General features: G+C 34.3%; 1 pseudogene; it reads left to right on the forward strand.

Moving 5' to 3' along the window:
- The first annotated feature begins 650 nt into the window (after positions 1-650).
- LOC119528926 lies at positions 651-1,057 on the forward strand (annotated as a pseudogene).
- The last annotated feature ends 12,128 nt before the right edge of the window (positions 1,058-13,185 follow it).

Here is a 13,185-nt window from a genome sequence, read left to right on the forward strand (position 1 = left end):
ATAAATGAATGACTGTTTTATAACAAACACACAGACACACACACACATTCACATTTTATTATTTCTTAGATTAGGATGTTTTGTGATTGCAGTTATCCAAAGAGTGAGTCATGATGGTGTTGTCATTTCTTTTAAGTGTGTAACTTGGTCTGAAAATCTGTTGACAATGAAATGAAAAGAAATGCCAAATGCAGATATTACAAAATGGGTATTGGTAATCTGAAGAATTTCTAGAGAAAATGATGGTCCTATCTTTTAGGAATGCCCTACCACCAAAGCCCTTCAAAGCACGGAGGAAAATATCCTATGGAAAACAGATATAGAGAAGCCTGAATCAAAAACTGATTAGAATAACCAGAATATACTTTTTACATAGTCATAAGAGTGATATGTGGTAACAGTAGATCTCTAATTAAGTCTAGAAAGCTTTTTCTAAAAGTATAAAACATAAGGTATAAGAAACATTGTGTAATAGTCATTTGCCAGTGTTTCTGAATTGTTCTCTATAGCACGTAAACTAGTGGTGCATGGTATACTCTGGCACTTCTGGTTGGATTAACATGGTATTGGGTAGTTAGTTGGGGTGAAGTGAGATGGGGGTGGTGTAGACACTTGCTCATCTGTGGGGCCACCAGAGAAAAGGGTTGTCCATGTGTTCCTTGATCAGAAATGTGATCAGCACCATGAACTCCCCAGAGGCCATTGGTCTTTACAGCCAAGCTGTGCTAGTCAACAGGACCATTTATATTTCAGGACAGCTAGGCATGGACTCTTCAAGTGGACAGCTGGTGCCAGGCGGGGTGATGGAAGAAGTTAAACAAGCTCTTAAAAACATGGGTGAAATTCTGAAAGCTGCAGGCTGTGACTTTGCTAATGTGGTGAAAGCAACTGTTTTGGGGCTGACATAAATGATCACAGGGCCCTCAATAAGCTCTACAAATAATGTTTCAAGAGTAATTTTCCTGCTAGAGCTTCTTACCAGGTTGCTGCTCTGCCCAAAGAGCACCATGTTGCGATTGAAGCCATAGCACTCCAAGGACCTCTCAGAAGAGCATGAATATAAACGGACCCAGTGTTGTTTAGCCTGGAATTTTCACAATATTTTAAAATTAACACCTAATTTTTATAACTGACATTGGAAAGTGTAAGTTTGACTAAACTATCTGAAGTTTATTATGTAAGCACCTTATAATTGGGAGAATTGAACATGAATTGAAGATTAAATGATGAATCCAATGATGGATGCCATCAATTACATTTATACATACTTATATTACTGAATGTGAAAGAAATTACATTCCTAACATAGTTACTCAAATAAATAAAAGTAAAAGGAAACAACATGTAAGAAAGATGAGTTACTATACTCAGATATAAGATCCTTCTTTACTTGAGTAAAATCAAATTTGGAGTTTGAATGGTAGAGATAAAGGAGAAGTAAGTGAACCCAAATTTTACATATGTAATATTTTTCTAATGGAAATAAAATAGACAAGCAGATTTAAAAAAATATGATATGGGGGGAGGAGCTAAGATGGAAGCAGAGAGAGGTGTGGAATTATTTAGTCCCCGGGAACAACTAATAAACAACCAGGAACAAGTAGTGAATAATCTGGAACAACTGCTGGGGACAACCATGACTGTCTACACATCATACTTGGATTGAGTGGAAAGGCTGAGATCAAAGCATAAAATCTGTAACTAAAAACTATGGAACTGTGACAGGAGACCCCTCTCCTAATGGCAGGCTGAGCTGCAGGACCTCGCTGTGGGAGAAAGCAGCAGTCCCTGTTGGTAGCAAGTGAATATAGCTCAACCTAGCTCCAATGGGGGTTTTAATTAACAAATACAGACTGCTGAATAGAAGCTACAAACATAGACAAGCAGCAAAGTATCCTGAGGTCACTCCCAGTGGAGAGGACAGGGGGCTGACGGAGAGGAAAAAAATTAATTAAAAAAAAGAAAAAGAAATGCAGATGCTTTGAGACTGAACTTAGAGAGACACAAAACAACTGTGCCCCAGGAGGGGGGCCCAGAAGATCAGGTGCTCCATCTGACCAATGGGAAAAATTGGGGGGCCATGGACTGGCTCTGAAGGGGGCTTTCTTTCCCTTTTTCTCTCTCTCAACCTGAATGGCTCAGTGGAGCCTCAGCCATTTTCAGTTCACAGAGCTCTGACCCAGACAGAGGTGGAGTTGACAGAGTCAGAGAGACAAAGAAACTTGTGAAATGCAGAAGATAGCTCCCTAGGGGGTACATCTTCCCTAAGACAAAGGAGGTGGGGCTAGCTCAAGGACCTGCTCTCCCCTCCCCTCAGAACTCAGACCCCAGGGCCTGGGGGAAAACAGACAGAACAGAAACAACCTAAGTTAAGAATTAAAGGGGCCACACCACCTTACGCTAGTCGGGAGTGAGAGACTGATAGGTGCCACATGCAGGTTAGGAAAAGCACAGTGGCTAGAGACCTCACAGGAAAGTGTCAATTTCTAAAACACACCCTCAGTGAGATTTAAAACTGAATAAACCCCATTCTGAGAACTGAACCCATTCTGGTCTGGGAAAATCTGATTAGGGTAACTGGGGAAGCCAGATGCCTAGACAAGATGACTACAAACTACTCTGGGAAGGGCAGAGATATGGCCCAGGTAAAGGAACAAAATTGCACATCAATCAAGATACAGTTGAGATATTGTTTCACTTTAATGAAATAGTCAGTTAAAGATATTCAAAGAAATATGCTAAATCTAATCAAAAACCAATCAACAAAATCAGGGAAAATATGGCAAAAGAGGTGAAGGATATAAAGAAACACTGAACATAAGGTAAAAATTGAAAGTTTGAGAAAACTACTGGCAGAATCTATGGAAATGAGAGGCACAACACAAGAGATGAAAAACACAATGGAGACATACAACATCTGAGCTCAAGAGGCAGAAGAAAATACTCAGGAACTGGAGAACAAGACACTGAAATTCTACACACAAAAGAACAGATAGGGAAAAGAATGGAAAAATATGAGCAATGTCTCAGGGTATTGAATGACAAAATGAAGCCTGTGAATGTATGTGTCATGGGTGTCCCAGAAGAAAAAGAGAAGGGAAAGGGGGTAGAATCAATAATAGAGGAAATAATCAATGAAAATTTCCCATCTCTTATAAAAGACATAAAATTACAGATCCAAGAAGTGCAGCATATCTCAAACAGAATAGATCTGAGTAGACCTACACCAAGACACTTAATAATCAGATTATCAAACATCAAAGACAAAGAGAGAATCCTGAAAGCAGCAAGAGAAAAGTGATCCATCACATAAAAAGGAAGCTTGATAAGACTATGTGTGGATTTCTCAGTAGAAACCATGGAGGCAAGAAGAAAGTAGTATGATATATTTAAGATACTGAAAGAGAAAAACCACCAACCAAGAATCTTGTATCTGGCAAAACTGTCCTTCAAATATGAGGAACAGTTTAAAATATTCTGTAACAGATAATGAGAGAGTTTGTGAACAAGACACCTGCTCTACAGGAAATATTAAAAGGAGTAAATTCCTACAGATAAGAAAAGACAGGAGTGCAAGGTTTGGAACACAATTTTGGGTGATGGCAGCACAACAATGTAATCACACTGAACAAAGATGACTGTGAGTATTGTTGAAAGAGGAAAGTTAGTAGCATGTGGGACACCAGGAGGAAAGAAGAAAATAAAGACTGTGAATGTATAACTCAGTGAAACCTAGGGTGCTCAATGATTATGATAAAACATACAAATAAGTTTTTCCAAGAGGGAGAACAAATGAATGTCAACCTTGTAAGGTATTAAAAATCAGGTGGTATTGGGGAAAAAAATACAATCAATGCAAACTAGAGACTATAGATAACAGAAACATTATATTATGCTTTCTTTAATGTAACAAAAGCAATATACCAAAGCTAAATGCCTCTAAGAGGGGGATATAAGGGAGGGATATGGGACTCTTGGCATTGGTGATGTTGTCTGACTCTTTTAGTGTACTTTAGTTTAATTCTATCTTTCCTTTTGTTGCTTTTAAGCTGTCTTTTTTTTTTTTTTTTTTTTTTTTTTTTTTATCTTTCTTGTTCTTTTTCTTTTGTCTCTGCCTTCTCTGACTCTTCCTTCTCCTCTGTGGAACAAATGGAAATGTCCCTATATAGAGAGTGGTGCTGGTGGTGTATGTAGAAATACATGATTATACAGGGGACCATTAATGGTTTACTAAGAATGAAATGTATGGTGGGTGACCAAAATCGTCTTAAAAAAAAAAACAGAAAACAAAAAAACAGGATGATGAAGAAATCTTTGAGGGCACTATATTGAATGAAATAAGTCAGACACAAAAGGGCAAATATTGTATGGTCTCACTGATATGGATTACTTATAATATGTAAACTCATAGACATGAAATGAAAGTTATCAGGATATAGGATGAGGCTAAAGAATGGGGAGCTGTTGCATATTATGAACAGAATGTTTAACTAGGTTGAACTTAAGTGTTTGGAAATGGACAGAGGTGACAGTAACATGTTATTGTGAGAATAACTAACACTGCTGAATGGTGTTTGAATGTTATGGAAAAGGGAAGCTTAGAGTCACATGTCACCAGAAGGAAAGTTGGAGGTTAAAAGATAGGAATGCATAAAACAGTGAATGTATAAAGACAGGAATGTATAAAACAGTGAATGTATAAAACAGTGAATCTTATGGTGGACAGTGTCCATGATTAACTGTACAAATATTAGAAATATCTCTCATGAACTAGAATAAATGTATGACACTATAACTAGAAGTTAATAATAGAGGGATATATAGGGATAAAATATATACCTATTGCAAACTATGTACTACAGTTTGTAGTATTTTAACATTCTTTGATCAACTGTAAGAAATGTATTACAACAAAATCATGAGTCAATAATGGAGGGGATGGGGTTAGGGGTACAGGAGGATTTGAGTTTTCTTTATCATTTTTCTTTCTTTTCTGGAATAATGGATGCACACAGCATCCATGGTACCATGGGCAATTGATTGTGCACATTGGATGATTGTATGGTATGTGAACAATCTCATTAAAATTGAATTAAAAAAATAATTGACTTCAAAAAAGTGATATTGGACACTTAACATTTGAAGTACAGGAAAACATCAAAATGAGAAAACTCATATACCATATGCCCAAATATCTGTGTTATAAATCAAGCTATTACTAAATAAATCATCTTCCATCCTCTTATTTTGACAAGAATATCCTCATTATGATCTAGAAGGCTCACAATACAGTCCTCTTCTCTTCTCACACTCAGTTCCCTCCAGCACCAGGAAGGGCTTCCCATTCAACTCATGGTATAACCAGTGCACACTTCCAAACTCTGTTTCCAGTGTAGATGCTACACAATCACAGATAGCTCCTCTTTGACCAACACTTTTGTATTTCGTTTGGGCCTAAGTGGATGGTCTGACCTAGGGAGGACTGCCTCGTAAACAAGGGGGCACAGGTCCGGAACCAGGCTCAGGCCTACTTTGGCAGAATACCTCAGGGGTGTCTATGCTGAGGAAGGGTTGCTGTGTGGATTGGACACCCTCCCCTTGGTCCTGTGAGGAAAGGGGTGGCAAAGTGAGCCCCACAAATATGCAATGCCCAAGTCAAGAACCCCTCTTTCCCAGGTCAAAGGGAGACACTATACAGTATAATGCTTGAAAATCAAATTGACTTACATGACATGTGCCTTCAGGTTGTCAAGTTGCTGATAAAATGACTGTAGTAGCATTTTGTACCAGATTCAATTTTTAAATGTCCTAAACTCCTTATATGAACTTGTGAGATATATTTTCACATTTTTCCCTTCACTCCTTTTATTTGTAGGCAATTCCCTGATCTTGCCATCATCTGTCTCTACAAAGTGTGCCAATATTTTACTTAACAAAACGTAATAAGCTGTTTATTGAGTGAGATCCTCTCAGTTCTTCAGCTATTCCTGGGAATGTAAAATTTCTAGGAAATTTCTATTTAATTCTTCATTCTTTTAAGGTATCTGGATAGCCTAGCAAAGCAACTACATCAATTGATCCCATGCCTGATTGACTTTAAAGAATGGGATTATTTACATAACAGCTGGATTCATCTATTTGACTATGAGAAGGAATTTTTCCTACAAATCAGAATTAGTGCATATTCTTTAATGAATGAGTCTCCTGTCATTCTCTGAGCTTACAAATAAAATGTTATAAAAGTCTTATACTACTTATTTGAGGATATTGTTTCTTCAGAAAGAATTATTAAAGAATATAAATTAAAGGGCAACCTCACTGTCAAAATAAAAATTTTGTTAAATATAAAATATTTTAATACAATAGGAAGTTAAATATTTTTCATTGTCTTCATCACATACGTATTGAGAAGAAATAGTATTTGGCTATACCTAGATAGATCTTCCAGTTTATCAAGCTTAAATATTACCATCTTCTAAAATGCCTCCCTAGTTCCATGATTTTAATTAAAATTATTTGTCAGTGTTATTTACATCACTTAAAACTTTACATTAATATCTTTGTGTTTTCCATAATGAGTCACTGTCAATGTTAAATCAAAGTAATAAAGAAAAACAAGATGCATTAGAGATGAAAAGAAAATGCTGCAGAAGGCGAGTTCCCTCATTATAGCTTATCATTAGCATTGCTTCCATTGAATTAAAAGAAAAATAACTTAATACTGAAATACACAAATGCCTTGTTTGTAATATTATAGTCCTGTATCCTACAGTGCTAATTGAGTGCCTGGCGAGTCAAGGAAATTACCACAGGAACATCTGATACGTCTAATACTATTCAACAACATTAAAAAGCCTGCATATATTTATATACTCATAGTGCTTAACAGTAAATGTGGTTACATAGTAGAAGACCAGTGAGAGAAAAAATTGGCAAAGCAGGGGTCAATATAATGATCCAGTTTTCACAGGAGCTTAGTTGCTCTCTGGTCACCAGCCAGGCTTCTTCAGAAGGTAACACTTTTATAGCCACAGGGTACTGTTTAGTACACTTAAGAGCAACTTAATTGCCACACAGAGCACACCGCAGGAATGCAAATGTGATTAATATCAAAGAGCCATCAGAAGTTCACATTATTTCCTATTCCTTAGTTCTCACACAGTAAAGCACAAACTTTAATGGAACCCCAGTGACCTGAAAGAGTTAATGAAGCCTCATACAGCCCCAAAGCTCTCCATTTGTTTCAAAATGGAAAGACAACTGAGTTTGACACTGAAACACCTATTGTAGAAGGGGTAAACAGAACAACAGATCAAAGTTCTATTATAATTTAAGTGTGACTCTCCCTTCCCATCTTATTTTCACAGAAGCAGTTTTATATATCTGGCTGATAACTTTTCCATATTCACGTCCTGTGTTTTCTCAGGAAGACACAAGAGCTGTTAAAACAACTACCAGAAAAAGTATGTGAAATAGATTCGGTAATTAATACATCTACAACCAAATGACTGAGCAACAAACAAGAGACTCAGAGTTAATGGTGGAGAAATCAGTCAATAATTATTTCTAGTTTGACTCCATGCCGAGAAACAGAAATTGTTTTAATGAAAAATGTAATAGGAAAAAAAGGAACACTTGAGCAACCTTCAAGAAAATAAAAACTTCACTGCTAGATGTGAAATCAGTGGTGCAAATAAAGAAAAACTAACTTTGCTCTTTTTCTTTTTCTTTTCAAAGCAGGCAGAGTCTTTTGCAGAATAATGGGGAGAAGCATCTTCTCACATGCCTGCTAGTAACTAAAGAATGTGAGTCTGGTGTAAAGAGGCAATCTGAAATGCCTACCAGAAGGTGTACTGCACAAGTCAAATCATTAAACACATGGCTGTAGGCCAGATCCCCAGAGACCAAAAGACAGCTTTCAGGAAGTCTTTTAAGCTTTATAACATCCTGTTTGGCCAAGGCACTGAATACAAAAAATCAGACAGGATTGTTACTGATTTGCATTTATAAAGGGAGAACAAAGCTAACTCAGCAAAACATGTAGAAATCCAATGGACAGGAGGGATCAGAAAGGGACTGTTCCTTTGGAAAATTTAAATAAAAAATGAAACAACAAATAGGGTCACTGATCTGTTGACTCAACAAACAGGGTCACTATGAAAGGTTTCATTTGAAAGATGATATGCATTCATAATTCCAACCTCAATTATATGATCCATAGTAATTGCTATTATTGAGGAAAGAGAGAAAATAAAACAAAATTAATAGATGATTTTTTTAAATGCATTAATAAATGGAAAATATTTTATACCAATGCACTCAACATCTATTGCTTACTTTTTTTTTGCATACTGCTTACTTCTTATCATTTACTTGTAACAATTCTTCAATAAGTCATATTATTTAATTTTGTCAGATTGGAAAACCGAGGTTTATAATTTGTCTCCATGAGAAATCTATATTAAGGTGAACTATGATGGTCTTCACATCTAACCACTCTCAAAGTTGTACCTAAAATTGTTCTTTAGACTTTTGAATGTCATAGTCCTATTCTTAACTTAAGTATTTTTTATCACCCCATATCATTTAAGCCCTTACTTTCACCATTTGTACTTACGAGCTGTATTGTTATACCCAGGTCTTTGAAATAACTGTTTTCTCCTCATTTAACAACCCCATTTATTGTTTGACTTTTTTTTTCCTCTGCCCAATCTAGACAATAGAGTTCATCATTACAATCACATTCTTGATTATAAAACTCCAGCATATAATACCTCATACCCCAATCCTGCATTAATCCTATAATGCTCTTTCATGTCTCCTTTTTCCAGATTGCTCAGTCCCATCGTGGCATAACATACAGCCCTGCCAATGGGTGTCACTGAAGATTCAGGGACTCCATCTCAGTAATTGTTCTGCAGCTTTCCATTTCCCTAGTCAGCTTTGTAATATGTTTATTGATAGCTTCAGTATTCTATGCCTTTCACACTTGGTGAAGTCATTATCTGAAAAGAGCTTTCTCATTCTCTGCTAACTTGGCAGGGGATGTGCTGTGTTTTCTGTTTCCTATTTTTGGTTTGTTTTACTTTTTTTTTTTTTTTAATCTAAGGCAAAACGCACCTTCTCTGGCTTGGGTTACTCTGAAGTCTGTTTCATTTTAAAGATGAGATGCATTCATAATTCCAAACTCAATTATATGATCCGTACGAATATTTGCAATTCTGCAAGAAGAGAGACATGATATTGCATAATTCATCTCAATGAAAATTTGTAATATATGTCTAGACATAATGAAACATTGTGTAGGTTCATTTAATGAATGCATAAACAGAAAGGGTAATTTAAAAGGAGTTATTCCACAAATAAGAAAGGAAAAGTCACAAGCCTAAATCAATGAACTCACGCTCTTTGGTATAAATGTAAATTTTCTTTGGGTAGAACGAATTAAATGGTATCAATTAGAAATATCACACTTTTTCATTAAAAACAACAAATGTCCAAATATTCTTCTTTTCTTTTATATAACCATTGTCAAGTGTCCTTTTTCTTTCTTGGGTAGGTATAACATCTTCATATCATGCACTAAATTTTCAAATAAATCATTAAGTCATCAGAGATGGCTGACATATTTTAAATATGTAATTTAAAAGAGGTCAAGTGTCTTTAACAAATTAAATCAGCTTTTTCAGGCCTTCATTGATATCAAAGAAAATAAAACCGTATTATTCAAAACATGCTGAAAAACAGCACATTTTAAAAAGTTCTGCTTTACTGTTCCATAAAATCAATTGCAATTAATTCTTGGATTTTCATGTAATTTAAAGTTCCCTGTCAGAATAAGCTCCAACATTTTGACATGAAATGTTTTTTTTTTAAATATTTAACATTATATTAAATTATTTTCTACTTTGCACAAATGATTATATTTTTCTTATATGAGCTAATATTAATATGCTCATTATGAAGCTCATTTTATTTCTGAATTATTGTATTGGGTAAGTATAGAATGTAACTATTGATTAAACACAGATTATAAAACAAAAAGAATGTACTAGAAAAATAGAGTCTGTATTTGCCTTATTTCAATATTTTATTTTAGATATTAGATATGAATCCATGAGTTTGGTTTTGAACCCTAATTTAAAGATGAAATAATAGTATGCAAAAATTTCAATCAATATATCCAGTCAATGGTTAGAAAATCATTTATTAAGATGGTAGCAAAATTAAGAATAGGAAAAACTGTGAAGAATGAGGGAGATACAGCAGACATTTGATCTGATCTTACCAAGTAAAGCTGTGTATATTTAGGCCAGTGATCAATTTTTTTTAATAATGATGCTGTATAGAGAAGTTAGATAAAGATAATACAGCAATAACAAATAATGCATCTCAATTTTTTAAGCAACCACCATCCCTACAAAGTGATTTTAGACTTTTGTTGCTTATTTTAATGTTTAATTTTAATATTGAACTATTGATTGACTGGTTAAGTGGGAAACTGTATCTTCTAGCATCACCCCTGCTTTACTAGATTTGTAGCAGATTTCAATTAAATTTACTTGGGTAACCTTTAATAGTTTAAAGAGGTTATTTATATTTGAAGGGTGCTCAAAATATTATACTATTAAATATTTAATAATATCATTACAAAAAAATTAAGCATTTTAAGTCTAGACCTAGAGGCACAGGGATCACTACTTACTGGTGCTTGCAAACACTAAACAAGTCCATTGAGATTTATTAATTTTTTCCATAATTTAATAATGTGGTTTAAATTGTTGCTAGCTTTGCAAAAATTTAGTGTGATAGCACAGATGTGACTGTTAATTAAAATGTCTCTAGTGAGAGCAAATGGGTTTCTAAGTGATGTTTGAGCAAGATTATATCATTTGGAAAATTCTGAGTACACAGAATTCTGAACTTATAATTAGTCTGAGAGACCACTTTTTTATATTGCTAGCCACCCCATCGAATGAAAAGAACTGAAGGTAATTTACACATAAGGTTGAGTGTTTTGATATTTTCCTTAACTAAATCATATGGTTGCCAGTGTCAAGATTTTTTTTTTTTGTTTTGGTTTTGACAATGAAGTTCTGTAATTAAAACAAATATGTTGTTAATGATGTAGAGGACAGGTGCATTGTGTCTATATATTGAATTTCAATTTAGTGATATTCAAAATGTCTGAAATTTGTGAAAATAAGGTTTCATAAATAATTGCATTTTACATAAGTTTAAATATATGATGAAATTAACATGACTTTCTGAATAATCAGAAAAATGTGTAGATGCAAATATAACCAATTCAAATTCAAGTTGGTGCTAAGAGATTTTGTAATTGATATTGCATAAATTATTTTCCTAAGAGTATAAAATTTTACCAGATATTTTATTTAAATCATCGTGAATATTATTTAACAATATTAAAGAAAATATATCAGTATATGTATGAAAGAATAAATGATTGTAGATATTAAGTATAGATAGGGTAATTTAATACTATCTCCTAGAATATCACAGATTCTGTAATTGCCCTGTTAACATACATTTTTTCCAGGACATAAAGGTACTCTAGGAATAATCAAGCAACTTGACAAACTTCGTAACTTTTATAGGAGAACATGGTGTTAGTCGCTCTGTTTTCTTAGACATATACACACACATTACCATGCACAAAGATATGAACACGTACACTCACCCAGACATAAGAATAAAAAAACTCAAATATGTGGAGTGTACATGCATGCATGATTAGGTGTGTGTAGTTTTAGACATGTATTTTTACCAGGATGCAGAAAAAATCTCAGAAGCAATATAATCGTATAAGGTTTCATCACTAAGGTTTAACAGTCTTCAAATTTATCACTACACCGATGAGATTTTTTGTTTTAATTATTTTCCCCTGTTCTGGAAATTTTTCCATAAATTTCTGTAAGTAGGCCACCAATTCTAGAATTTAGCATTTTTGTGAGTTTCCGTCTTTTTGTTTCTGTCCTCAAGAGTTCCATATGCCCATGAAAGTGCATGTCATTCTTTGTAGATATGTCTTTTCTCTCCAGGCACTTTTCAGTTTTTTCATTGCCTTAAATGTACTACCAGTGTCATTAGCTATATAATGCTTGGGGTTCACTAGAAGACTTGAATCTGAGATTTTGTGGCTTTCATAAATTTTGGAAAATTTCATCCAGCATAAGTTTAAATATGGTGTATCCCTAATCTATCATCTCCTGGAAATCTGCTTAGACATACGTTAAAGAAGAAAATTGAGGACAGTAAAATAGAAAGTTTCTTAAGGAATGGAGGAATTATGCAACACTTCCTTGAGGGCAGAGAATCTATGTAAATTATTTGGACTTCTGCACAGAGTTGTCTCTTCTCCCCTGATTATTATTAATTCAATAAAACATTGAGATCATATGGACTCAAGGATATTTATTTTATAATTTGGGTTACAATCTAATACTAATTTATTTATTTTGTTGCACTGCACAGTGACTTCCTTCCAAAGAATACAGTATGGAATGGGAGTAAAAGAGTAAGTTTACACTGTACAAATCTGACAAACATTACTCAGTCAAGTGATCAGTGTCAAAATCAGCAGTGATAAATCATGTTGATAGAAAGTACACTTGATAAGAAGTGATTAAAATGACAATTTACTTCTGTGGTCTCTCTATCCAAAGCCCATTACCCCAATCTAATCATGAGAAAAACATCACACAAATTCCATTTGAGGGACATTCTACTAAATACCTAGCCAGAAATTCTTAAAACTGTTAAGATAATAAAAAACAAGTAGTCTGAGAAATTGCCATGGCCAAAAGGAGTCTAAGGGGACATGACATCTAAACATAATGGGTTTTCCTGGATGGGATCCTTGAAAATAAAAACTAAGAAAATAACCAAGGAAATGTGAATAAAGTATGGACTTAATAATAAGGTATCAATCAATATTGGTTCATTAATCATAGCCAATCATTCCTATTTTTCTGTAATTTTAAATTGATTTAACAAAGTTTGTTCAAAAAAAAAAGCCAGATAGGTTCGCAGGAACAGTTAAATTATAATATATAACATTTATTTCCACTTCATTAATTATATAATATAGCTCAGGATCCAGTTTTCTTTTCCCCTTATTTTCTCTTTCTCTCTCAACCCCCTTTTTGCCTTTAGCAAATTTAG

This window comes from Choloepus didactylus, chromosome 3, assembly GCF_015220235.1.
Source record: "Choloepus didactylus isolate mChoDid1 chromosome 3, mChoDid1.pri, whole genome shotgun sequence".
NCBI lineage: Eukaryota > Metazoa > Chordata > Mammalia > Pilosa > Megalonychidae > Choloepus > Choloepus didactylus.